Source organism: Patiria miniata, unplaced genomic scaffold (genome assembly GCF_015706575.1).
Source record: "Patiria miniata isolate m_02_andy unplaced genomic scaffold, ASM1570657v1 HiC_scaffold_13, whole genome shotgun sequence".
NCBI lineage: Eukaryota > Metazoa > Echinodermata > Asteroidea > Valvatida > Asterinidae > Patiria > Patiria miniata.
The window spans coordinates 11,817,829-11,830,700 of record NW_024037051.1 but is presented as its reverse complement, the minus strand read 5'-3'; the positions used below and the strand labels follow the sequence as shown (position 1 = coordinate 11,830,700).

General features: G+C 36.4%; 1 non-coding gene across 1 annotated transcript; it reads right to left on the bottom strand.

Annotated features, from left to right (window-relative positions):
- Positions 1 to 12,535: 12,535 nt before the first annotated feature.
- Positions 12,536 to 12,654, bottom strand: LOC119721664. Its single transcript, XR_005270256.1, has one exon. It is a non-coding gene; the product is annotated as a 5S ribosomal RNA (ribosomal RNA).
- Between the last annotated feature and the right edge of the window lie 218 nt (positions 12,655 to 12,872).

Below are 12,872 nucleotides of genomic sequence, written 5' to 3'. Positions count from 1 at the left end.
TTCCCCGGAATATGTCCGGGACAATGTGTAACTTTATGTGTACTTTTTTAAACATTTAAAATTGTCTATGCTTTTCCTGACAAACAAAGGGCGCTGTTGCTTGTGATGCCATTTCACAAAGACACTGTTCACTCAGTTTTGGGGGTTTTCTGTTCAAATTGTGAAACCAAAAACTTTGCTCACTGAAAAACATTTGTGAGAAAACTGTGCTCACTGGCTTACTGTCATGTGCTGAAACAGCAGCGGGAATCACCAAAGAAAAGACAAATTACTGCAGCAAAATATCCAGAATTCTGGCACATTTTGGCGTTGAAATAACCGTAACATTGAGGTTTCTGCCTGAAATGACACCCCCCTCTGCTTGTGAATACAAAAATCGGCATTAGCAAAAATAACCTAAAAAGACACCAAAATACCCTTACAAATTGCAAAATGAAAATTGAAAATGAAGTTAAATGGGACACAAAGGTGCAATTTCAAGGATTGCATTAAAAAAAATGAGCCCTGTAAAATAAATATTATTTTGAGCTAATTACTTGCCTGGTTTTTACATTGTGTTCAACAGCAATCTGTCTTCAGTTTGTAGATAAGCTACAAAGTTGATTCTATCTCATGTCATTGTTCAGATATGCCTTGCTGGTATCTCGGACGGTTTTCATTTTAATTTATTAACAATGATTGCATTGTGAGGTTAACTCATGCCTACTATAACGATACAAAAACTATTGCTTAAGGTGTATTGGGCTGTATTTAATACTTCAAGAATATTTCATCCATTGTCTCCAAGTTGTTGACCTGGAGACAATGATATACTTTAATGATATCTGAGAAATGAAATACTTTTTAGATTACAATTACATGTACTGTTAAAGGTAGAGTAGATCATTTGTGCATTTTTTTGGAAGCAATGAAAGTTGCCGAGTCATGTTTTGAATTGCGACTCAAATCAGCATCCAGAACACGTTCTCATTCAACCGATTGCAGCTCTGCGCGATGTCATGCACTGAACCGACGAATAATATCAACCGCATGTGCGACGTGCCAACGCTTGCGCGTGCACCCATTCACGGATTCGCTGAATTACAAACCAACATCTAACAGAAAGTTCCACAAATGTGTCACTTGACGCATCTTTGGAAATGGCCTTCTTTTATTGTTTTCTTCAAAATGACAGCATGCCAGAAAGAATAATTTCACAGGGAGTTTAGTGCCATTATCATCTTTAAACCAAGTAAAGCTTTTCAACAATAATGTTGTCAGTTACTTTTTGGATAGCTGCAAATGGTCTTCTCTAACTTATAAGTTTGTTGCAAATCTTTCAATTAATTAAGTTATATTCAGAGGTAAAGTTTGAAGTGTGAAAATTAAACGGATAAAGTTGTGTGCTTTTCCTTGTCACGGTAATGTAGTCTTTTCCAATACTGCTTAGATTTTGTTGTTAGAGCAATACAAAAGAAATTGACTAAGCCAAAAAGTTAACCTGCTCAATGTCATATACAAATAAATTTTGTACTGGAATGCGATGATGGTTACAAGTAAATATTGTACATTAGAGAATAAAGGTTATTTTATATGAAAATGAAATTCATATTGTCTTCATTTGTATTATTTCTTTTACTTCAACAATGTGTAAGAATCCCTTGTTTTAATGTGTACTTTTACATGGCCATCTTCATCATTTGTGCAATTATACTTTTAGCGATCGTGAATCAGTCTATTATTCAAAAAATGGGGGTGATGGGGTCGATTGGTAGCGTTTGAATTTGTTGTTCCTTGCTCTATGGTCGTACGCAACATAAAAAAGCACATTCTTCATTTTATATTCATCCACTTGGACACATGCAAAAGTTTTTAATCTATCTGTGAAGTGTACTTTGTGTCAAATTTACCTTCATTTTCAGTCTAAGAATGTTTACAGCCTTTATGGTTGCAGACCAGTAAATCGGTCCGATATTGCCTACGCCGGCCAAATCAAGATTTGCATGCCCTCAAAATCTTCAGTATTTGAGCATGCTGTGGGCCATGAATTTGAGGGTTTGTAAAAAATATGGGTGGACGCCGTGCACAGGACTGTGAACTTGTAGTTCCGTTCAACTTGGATGAAATTGGGGCCCTTAAAGCGCTCTATTTTGCAATGGAGTGTAGGCATCGTTTTTCAAAATGGCGATGGGCTTCAGGACTATTTTCAGGGGTGATCATCTTCGGATGGAAATTTCTCCTAAAAGTCATCAGTTGACCCCCAAAAAATTAAGAGAAAATGGAAGATGATGTAATAAGCTTTAATTTGATGTGTGTCTCGAACACCTTGGAGAGTTGTGAGTATTTTCCCCGAATTTCTGAAGTGGGAGCATTTACCATTGGGGTCTATGGAAGGTTATTTACTGGTCTGTTATGGCGTGTCAAACGTTGCAATATTCAATATTTTGCAATATATATGTTGGATGTTCAATATGTGTTTGTTATCAGTTTTACATTTATGTGCGATGTTCAATATAAGTGTGCGATGTTTTTCATTATTTGCGCGATGTTTAATATATTTTTGCGATGTTTTACAATATATGTGCGATGTTCAATATATGTGTGCGATGTTTTACATTTATATGCGATTTTCAATTTATATGTGCGATGTTTTTGACGATATATATGTGCGATGTTTTCAATATTATGTTCGATTTTTTGCATTAAATGTGCGATGTTTTTCGATACAATTGTGTGTGTTGTTTTACAATATATTGGCGATATTCTCAAATATGTGAGCAATGTTTTACACATATGTTTGACATTTCGAGCTATTTGTATTCGATGTTTCATCGGTATGTTTGCATTCGATCTTATGCAATATGCATTTGATGTTTCCCTTTTCATTCGATGTTTCGTTAAGAGTCAAAGTCTGGATACTAGACCGCGAAAGTCTGACTATTTTGCCTAAAGTCAGTGTATGAGACGTCAGGGGATCGCGTAAAGTGATTAGAGCCAGACCTAAACGGTAAAAACCGGAATTGTGGGTAATTCTTAAAGCATACGCAATGCGTTCATCATTGTTTGGGCAGTACCCCCAGCTGTGCCTGTACTACCCATAGTGTTATGTGCATCATCTATGCATTGAGGAGTGCATGACACATGGTCTGAGCTCCAAGGCCGATGTGCACCTGTCCCGTTTAATGATCCAGTTACCTGATAATTTGTTAGCAAAAGCTGATGTAAAATTGGGCAAAATTAGATGTTTATGAAAAAAAATCAAATTGTAAGGGGTTAACCTTGCATTTTTTAAAGCGAAAATGGGAAAAAATCAAATGTTTCTGGAAAATTGCAGATTGTAAGGGGTTAACCTTGCTTTTTGAATAAGATTGGGAAAAATTAGATGTTCATGAAAAAAATTCAAATTGTAAGGGGTTAATTTTTTTTTTTAGCAAAATAGGACACAATCAGATGATTCTGGAAAATTGCAGATTGTTAGGGCTTAACCTTGTATTTCTAGCAAAATTGGGCAAAAAGAAATGTTTATGAAAAATTTTAAATTGTAAGAGGTGTACCTTGTATATTTAGTAAAATTTGGCAAAATCAGATTTGTATGAAAAATCTAAAATGGTAAGGGGTTAATCTTGCTTTTTTAGCAAAATTTGGAGCATATTTTACTAAAATTGGGCAAAATCAGATGCTTCTAAAAAATAAAGATGTAAAGTTTCCGCAAAAACAGCTGTTGAAAAAGAGCCCAATGTTGAACTTTACTGAGTCTAAGGTCTATCGAGGGGACGATCCTTATTTCAACTCCCGGAGATTCGCTGACATCACAGTCTCTATTTTTCTTTTTAAGAAAGTCGAAATAGCTGAAGAGGAAGGTGAGAATATATATGTGCCCAGATACAAAGAGTAGAAATCTACGCGTATGCCTTTTGAAAATACACAATTGCGGTGTTCATTGTTGCGCAATGATCCGCCTAGCACACGACCGTTTTGCACATTAGGCTGTGTTATGCAGCTTCCTAACAAACCAAACACACTGTTCTCATTATATCGACTTGTTTTTACCCATTAAGGTGAAGCAAATGGACCCAGTAATCTTCCTGGCGCGTTTGCTCACCTATAAAGACAACTTTTCTTAGTTTAAGGAAAATTCTAAGGTAACGAAATGGCCGAGTGGTTACGATTCGTCGTCCACGGTTAGCGGGGTCCCGGGTTCGAATCCCGCTGGTGTCTTTTTGGCTTTTAACGTATGAGTTCAATTATTCACTATAAGAGATTTAATTTCCCGTCGTAAAGTACCAACAGTACCTTAGCTTAATCGGTAAGCACTGCTGCTGGTACTGTCCGCGAGTTCCAGGTTGGCGCCTTCGTACAGGTTCAGGGCATGTGGTCCACTCGGAGGATCAGGGCTTAGGGGCCGCCCTGTTCCTCCCTTAGCTCTTTGCTTTTACATGGTGCCTGGCCCTCCGGGGTTATATGGATGGATAGGGAAGGAAGTGTGTATTGGTCGGGGACGCCGAGACCCCGGAAGAGAACTAAGGGATCGGCTGGGGCATTGTTATGGCTCAGACCGATCCCTGAAAGCTTGACTAGCACATAACTTTTTGATTTTTTGACCCTCTATCTTTTATACTTTGGTTTAGTTTGATATCTACAGCTGCTCGGCAGGTCTACGGGTAGTATCAAAATTGAAACAAAGGTGTATGTCATAAATCAATGAATATTTCATAATTGACTATAATCAAAACGGAGTTTCGTTTGATCAATTTGACTATCATTATATAATGACGCGATTGCCAATTGACGTAAGAAACGCCATAAATTATACCGGGAAAGAATATGGGACACTTCATGTATTGATTTAACAGTTTGCAAGGAGTTAGCCTTACATTTTAGCAATATTGGGAAAAATCAGATGTTTCTGGAAAATTGCAGCTTGTTAGGGGTTAACCTTGCATTTTTAGTAAAATTTAGATGTTTATGAAACATTTCAAATAGTTAGGGGTGAACCTTGCATTTTTTAGCGAAATTGGGCAAAATCAGATCTTTCTGGAAAATTTCAGATTGTAAGGGGTTATACCTTGCTTTTGTAGTAAAATTTGGCAAAATAAGATGTGTATGACAAATTTTCAAATTGTAAGGGGTTAACCTTTCTTTTTTTGGTAAAATTGGGAAAATTTAAATGTTTATGAAAAATTTCAAATTGTCAGTGGTTAACCTTGCATTTTTTAGCAAAATAGGGCAAAATCAGGTGTTTTTGGAAAATTTCAGATTGTAAGGGGTTAACTGTGCATTTTTAGCAAAATTGGGCAAAATCAGATTTGTATGAAAAAATCAAAAATTGTAAGAGGTTAACCTTGCCAAATTAGGGCAAAATCAGATGTTTCTGGAAAATTGCAGATTGAAAGGGGTTAACCTTGCTTTTTTAAGCGAAAATGGGAAAAATCAGATGTTTCTTGAAAATTGCAGATTGTAAGGGGTTAACTTGGCTTTTTTAGCATAACTGGGCAATATCAGATTGATATGTAAAATCTCAAATTGTAAGGGGTGAACCCTGTATTTTTAGCGAAATCGGGCAAATTAAATGTTCATGAAAAATCTCAAATTGTAAGGGGTGAACCTTGCATTTTTTTGCAAAATAGGGCAAAATCGGGTTTTTATGAAAAATGTTAGATTGTAAGGGGTTGACCTTGCATTTTTAGCAAAATTGGGAAAAATCAGATTGGTATGAAAAATCAAAAATTGTAAGAGGTTAACCTTTGCCCAATTAGGGCAAAATCAGAGGTTTCTGGAAAATAGCAGATTGAAAGGGGTTAACCTTGCATTTTTAGCAAAACTGGGCAATATCAGATTTTTATGAAAAATCTCAAATTATAAGGGGTGAACCTTGCATTTTTAGCAAAATTGGGCAAAATCAGATGTTTCTGAAAAATTTCAGATGTAAGGGGGTTAACCTTGCTTTTTTAGCAAAATGGGGAAAAAAATCAGATTTGTATAAAAATCAAAAATTGTAAGGGGTTAACCTTTGCCAAATTAGGGCACTAAAAAGGAAGGTTAACCCCCTTACATCTAAAAATTTCAGATGTAAGGGGGTTAACCTTGCTTTTTTAAGTAAAATTGGGCAAATTTTAATGTGCATGAAAAATTCCATATTGTTAGGGGTTAACCTTGCATTTTTTAGCAAATTAGGGCAAAATCAGATGTTTCTGGAAAATTGCAGATTGAAAGGGGTTAACCTTGCATTTAAAAAAAAAAATGCAATCTTAACCCCTTACAATTTGAAATTGTTCAGAAACATCTAATTTTTACCAAATTTCACTAAAAAAAAAGTAAGGTTAATTCCTTACATCGGAATTTTTTTCAGAAACATCTGATTTTGCCCAATTTTGCTAATATATGCAAGGTTCACCCCTTACAATTTGAGATTTTTCATAAAAATCTCATTGTGCCCAATTTTGCTTAAAATGCATATGCACACAAAAATTTGCCCAATTTTACTAAAAAAGCAAAGTTAACCTCCTTACATCTGAAATTTTCAGAAACATCTGATTTTGCCCAATTTTGCTAAAAATGCAAGGTAAACCCCTTTTCAATCTGCAATTTTTCCAGAAACATCTGATTTTGCCCTAATTGGGCAAAGGTTTACCTCTTACAATTTTTGATTTTTCAAACAAATCTGATTTTTCCCAATTTTGCTAAAAATGCAAGGGGTTATGACATTTTTCATAAACACCTGATTTTGCCCCATTTTGCTAAAAAATGCAAGGTTCACCCCTTACAATTTGAAATGTTTCATAAACATTTAAATTTGCCCAATTTTACTAAAAAAGCAAGGTTAACCCCTTACAATTTGAAATTTTATATTCACATCTTATTTTGCCAAATATCACTAAAAAAGCTAGGTTAACCCCTTACAATCTGAAATTTTCCAGAAAGATCTGATTTTGCCCAATTTCGCTAAAAATACAAGGTTCACCCCTTACAATTTGAGATTTTTCATATAATTCTGATATTGCCCAGTTATGCTAAAAATGCCAAGTTAACCCCTTACAATCTGCAATTTTCAAGAAACATCTGATTTTTCCCAATTAAAAAAGCAAGGTTAACCCCTTTCAATCTGCAATTTTCCAGAAACATCTGATTTTGCCCTTATTTGGCAAGGTTAACCTCTTACAATTTTTGATTTTTCATACAAATCTGATTTTGCCCAATTTTCAAGAAACATCTGATTTTTCCCAATTTCGCTTAAAAAAGCAAGGTTAACCCCTTTCAATCTGCAATTTTCCAGAAACATCTGATTTTGCCCTAATTTGGCAAGGTTAACCTCTTGGAATTTTGGATTTTTCATAGAAATCTGATTTTGCCCAATTTTGCTAAAAATGCCAAGTTAACCCCCTTACAATCTGCAATTTTCAAGAAACATCTGATTTTTCCAAATTTCGCTTAAAAAAGCAAAGTTAACCCCTTACAATCTGAAATTTTCCATAAACACCTGATTTTGCCATATTTTGCTAAAAAATGCAAGGTTAACCACTGACAATTTGAAATTTTTCATAAACATTTAAATTTTCCCAATTTTACTAAAAAAGAAAGGTTAACCCCTTACAATTTGAAATTTTTCATACACATCTTATTTTGCCCAATTTCGCTAAAAAATGCAAGGTTCACCCCTTACTATTTGAAATGTTTCATAAACATCTAAATTAATTTTACTAAAAAAAAGTTAACCCCTTACAATCTGAAATTTTCCATAAACACCTGATTTTGCCATATTTTGCTAAAAAATGCAAGGTTAACCACTGACAATTTGAAATTTTTCATAAACATTTAAATTTTCCCAATTTTACTAAAAAAGCAAGGTTAACCCCTTACAATCTGAAATTTTCCAGAAAGATCTGATTTTGCCCAAATTCGCTAAAAAATGCAAGGTTCACCCCTTACTATTTGAAATGTTTCATAAACATCTAAATTAATTTTACTAAAAATGCAAGGTTAACCCCTTACAAGCTGCAATTTTCCAGAAACATCTGATTTTTCCCAATTTTGCTAAAATGTAAGGCTAACTCCTTGCAAACTGTTAAATCAATACATGAAGTGTCCCATTTGACTTTTTTAAAACAAATTATATTTCCAGTTTTTAGGGTAAAGGAATTTTCTCTTTTTCCTTTCTCTTTTGTTGTTGCTATATTTTGCGAATTAACTCATTCGTATTGAATGCTCATAGTCAATCAAAGAATATTTCACACATAGGGGCCTAAATTATATTTTTTTAAATTTAATAGAGACGCATTGATCGTGCTATCATATACCATTCTATTACTTTTGCGAAATACTGTATTGTTTGGAATGCTCACAATTAAAGACACGTTATTTGAAAGATGTATAAATAATATTTATATTACAATGTACATCTTTATTCTTTCCCGGAATAATTTATGGCGTTTCTTACGTCAATTGGCAATCGCGTCATTATATAATGATAGTCAAATTGATCAAACGAAACTCCGTTTTGATTATAGTCAATTATGAAATATTCATTGATTTATGACATACACCTTTGTTTCAATTTTGATACTACCCGTAGACCTGCCGAGCAGCTGTAGATATCAAACTAAACCAAAGTATAAAAGATAGAGGGTCAAAAAAAATCAAAAAGTTATGTGCTAGTCAAGCTTTCAGGGATCGGTCTGAGCCATAACAATGCCCCAGCCGATCCCTTAGTTCTCTTCCGGGGTCTCGGCGTCCCCGACCAATACACACTTCCTTCCCTATCCATCCATATAACCCCGGAGGGCCAGGCACCATGTAAAAGCAAAGAGCTAAGGGAGGAACAGGGCGGCCCCTAAGCCCTGATCCTCCGAGTGAACCACATGCCCTGAACCTGTACGAAGGCGCCAACCTGGAACTCGCGGACAGTACCAGCAGCAGTGCTTACCGATTAAGCTAAGGTACTGTTGGTACGTTACGACGGGAAATTAAATCTCTTATAGTGAATAATTGAACTCATCCGTTAAAAGCCAAAAAGACACCAGCGGGATTCGAACCCGGGACCCCGCTAACCGTGGACGACGAATCGTAACCACTCGGCCATTTCGTTACCTTAGAATTTTCCTTAAACAGAGAAAAGTTGTCTTTATAGGTGAGCAAACGCGCCAGGAAGATTACTGGGTCCATTTGCTTTACCTTAATGGGTAAAAACAAGTCGATATAATGAGCACAGTGTGTTTGGTTTGTTAGGAATCTGCATAACACAGCCTAATGTGCAAAACGGTCGTGTGCTAGGCGGATCATTACGCAACAATGAACACTGCAATTGTGCATTTTCAAAAGGCAGACGCAGTACTCTTTGTATCTGGGCACATATAGATTCTCACCTCGCTTCAGCTATTTCGACTTTCTTAAAAAGAAAAATAGAGACTGTCACCGAATCTCTGGGAGTTGAAATAAGGATCGTCCCCTCGATAGACCTCAGATTCAGTAAAGTTCAACATTGGGTTCTTTTTCAACCGCTGTTTTTGCGGAAACTTTACATCTGGATTTTTTAGAAGCATCTGATTTTGCCCAATTTTAGTAAAATATGCTCCAAATTTTGCTGAAAAAGCAAGGTTAACCCCTTACCATTTTAGATTTTTCATACAAATCTGATTTTGCCAAATTTTACTAAATATACAAGATACACCTCTTACAAATTATCAGGTAACTGGATCATTAAACGGGACAGGTGCACATCGGCCTTGGAGCTCAGACCATGCGTCATGCACTCCTCAATGCATAGATGATGCACATAACACTATGGGTAGTACAGGCACAGCTGGGGGTACTGCCCAAACAATGATGAACGCATTGCGTATGCTTCGAATTACCAACAATTCCGGTTTTTACCGTTTAGGCCTGGCTCTAATCACTTTACGCGATCCCCTGACGTCTCATACACTGACTTTAGGCAAAATAGTCAGACTTTCGCGGTCTAGTAACCAGACTTTGACTTTTAACGAAACATCGAATGAAAAGGGAAACATCAAATGCATATTGTAAAAGATCGAATGCAAACATACCGATGAAACATCGAATACAAATAGCTCGAAATGTCAAACATATGTGTAAAACATTGCTCACATATTTGAGAATATCGCCAATATATTGTAAAACAACACACCCAATTGTATCGAAAAACATCGCACATTTAATGCAAAAAATCGAACATAATATTGAAAACATCGCACATATCCCTTACAGAAATGTCCCATGAGCATCCCATGGGATTCCCATGGGGTCCCATGGGATTCCCATGGGACCCCATGGGAAACCCATGGGGTCATCAAGAACACCATGTAAGTTAAAATGATCATCATGGGAAACCCATGGGAACACCATGGAGATTGCATGGACAACATGGGAACACCATGGGGATTTTATGAGCTCCATGGGAACACCATGGGGATTTTACGGACACCATGGGAACACCATGGCGATTTTATGGACATCATGGGAACACCATGTGGAATTAATGAACACCATGGGAACATCATGGGAATTTATGGACACCATGGGAACACCATGGGAACCCCATGGCGATTTTATGGACACCATGGGAACACCATGGGGATTTTATGGACACCATGGGAACACCATTGGGATTGTATGTCACCATGGGAACACCATGGGGATTTACTGGACACCATGGGAACATCATGGGGATTTTAGACACATGGGTACACCATGAGGATATGGGGATTTTAGACACATGGGTACACCACGAGGATTCGGACGCCATGGGAACACCATAATGTGGGTGATATGAATTATGGATACAATGGGAACACCATGGAGATTTAAAAGGCAGCACGGGGGCCACTGCCGGGTTATACTGGAGAACATGCATGTGCCATGAAAAACCATCATAGACCCAATTGCACTCCCAAGTTATAGGCAAACCTTTTTTTGATTTAATTACTTATTCGCCTAGCTGTAAATTTGAATCCAATTAAAAATATTTCCCTTTGGTCATAGAGGTTATCAAGAATTATATTTGTTAAGCTGACCATGGGAAACTCCTGTGGATGTTCACCAATTGAACACAATGGGATAAACACCATGGGACACCATGGGAACACCATGGGACACCATGGGACCACCATGGGACATTTTTGTGAGAATCTCTTACAATAACGAGTGTTGTAATTGCACATTTTTGAATTTTTCTGGTGATAAGTGAAGTTAAATGATGCATACAGTATTTTTTTATGTGGACAATGTGTCATTCAAACTTTGGATAATATTGATTCATTTATTATTATGGTTGGAAACATTTATGAGAAAATAAATTGGGAACACTGTGATAATATGGTACAACTTGACAAGTGGTATGGGAGCAATAATGTAAACTTTGTACATAGAGTGCACAAGCCACTCCTACAACCTGGAACAACCCCCATCGGAGTTCCGTGATGTGCTTTACCTATTTGGTGAATAGCACTTAATACACAGTGTTAAAATGTATAGTAAGTTGTTATTGAAAATTACCATGGAGCAATAATTTTTTTTGAGAAATGAAAGGAAACCATACATGGGAAAAAACCCATATAAAATTTCCCATGGGAAAAAGCCAATGGGAAAACTCCCATGGAAAAAATCCCATGCTACATGGTGTCCAATTCACCATGCAATTCCCATGGGGTCCCATGGGAAAATTTCCCATGGGAATTACATGGGACATTTCTGTAAGGGATATATCGTCAAAAACATCGCACATATAAATTGAAAATTGCATATATATTGTAAAACATCGCACAAATATATTAAACATCGCGCAGATAATGAAAAACATCGCACACTTATATTGAACATCGTACATAAATGTAAAAGATATTGAACATCCAACATATATATTGCAAAATATTGAATATTGCAACGTTTGACACGCCATAGTCTGTAACCTATATAGGATATTTGGTACGGTCATGGGTACGGTCATTGATCTCCATATACACAGACTGTGTATGGAGATCAATGGGTACGGTGCATACCGTGAAATCCCAACAGCGCCCCCAGTTGTCAGGAAATATCATTTTAGAAAATGGTTAAAAAGTTTGAGATGTAGGTTAAAAAGTTTGGCCAAAAAGACTGTCTCATTATTTTACCCACCATTCAGAGGCATCGATATTTATGTAAAAAAAAGTATAACAATTTCACAGCTCGTTAAAAACAGCAGCACAGTTTTCATTAAAAATAGAGTGTTAATTAGGGTATAAACTTTTAAGGGGTGGGGGGAGGGCAACATTTTGCTCACTATCATGTGTTTATCAAGCTTGACGATCGAGCTACTGAAAAGAACTGAATTCAGTTTGCTTTTCAGCAAAAAGGGCTTAGTGCTGTCTTGCAGTGTTTTCAGTGTTATATATATTTTTTAATTTGTTGTAATGATTGTTTTGGGTTTATCATGGAGGAAGGATTTAAGAAAATTATCACGCCTTAGCTAGCACCCTGTCAAAGCTTAAAAATATGTAAATATTTGTTGATTGTAAGAAAGGTATGTGTCGTAAAAAAAAAATACTCCAAATCGAAAACAAAAAGCCTACAACACCCGGTATTCCCAGGCGGTCTCCCATCCAAGTACTATCCGAGCCCGACGTTGCTTAACTTCGGTGATCGGACGAGAACCGGTGTATTCAACGTAGTATGGCCGTAGGCATTTATACAGGAGAAAATAATTGATTTATACATGCGTGGCGTTTATATTCGCGCAGTGATTTTTCCTTCAGTTTCAATCCAAGCTGACCAAAATCGATGTAAACATTCATTACATTATAAAATTTGGGAAATTGCAGGTTTTAGGGATCTAAATGGTATTAAAAACTAATGTAAAACACGCGGTATGAAAATGGTATCCGACAAAATCTGAACGCGGA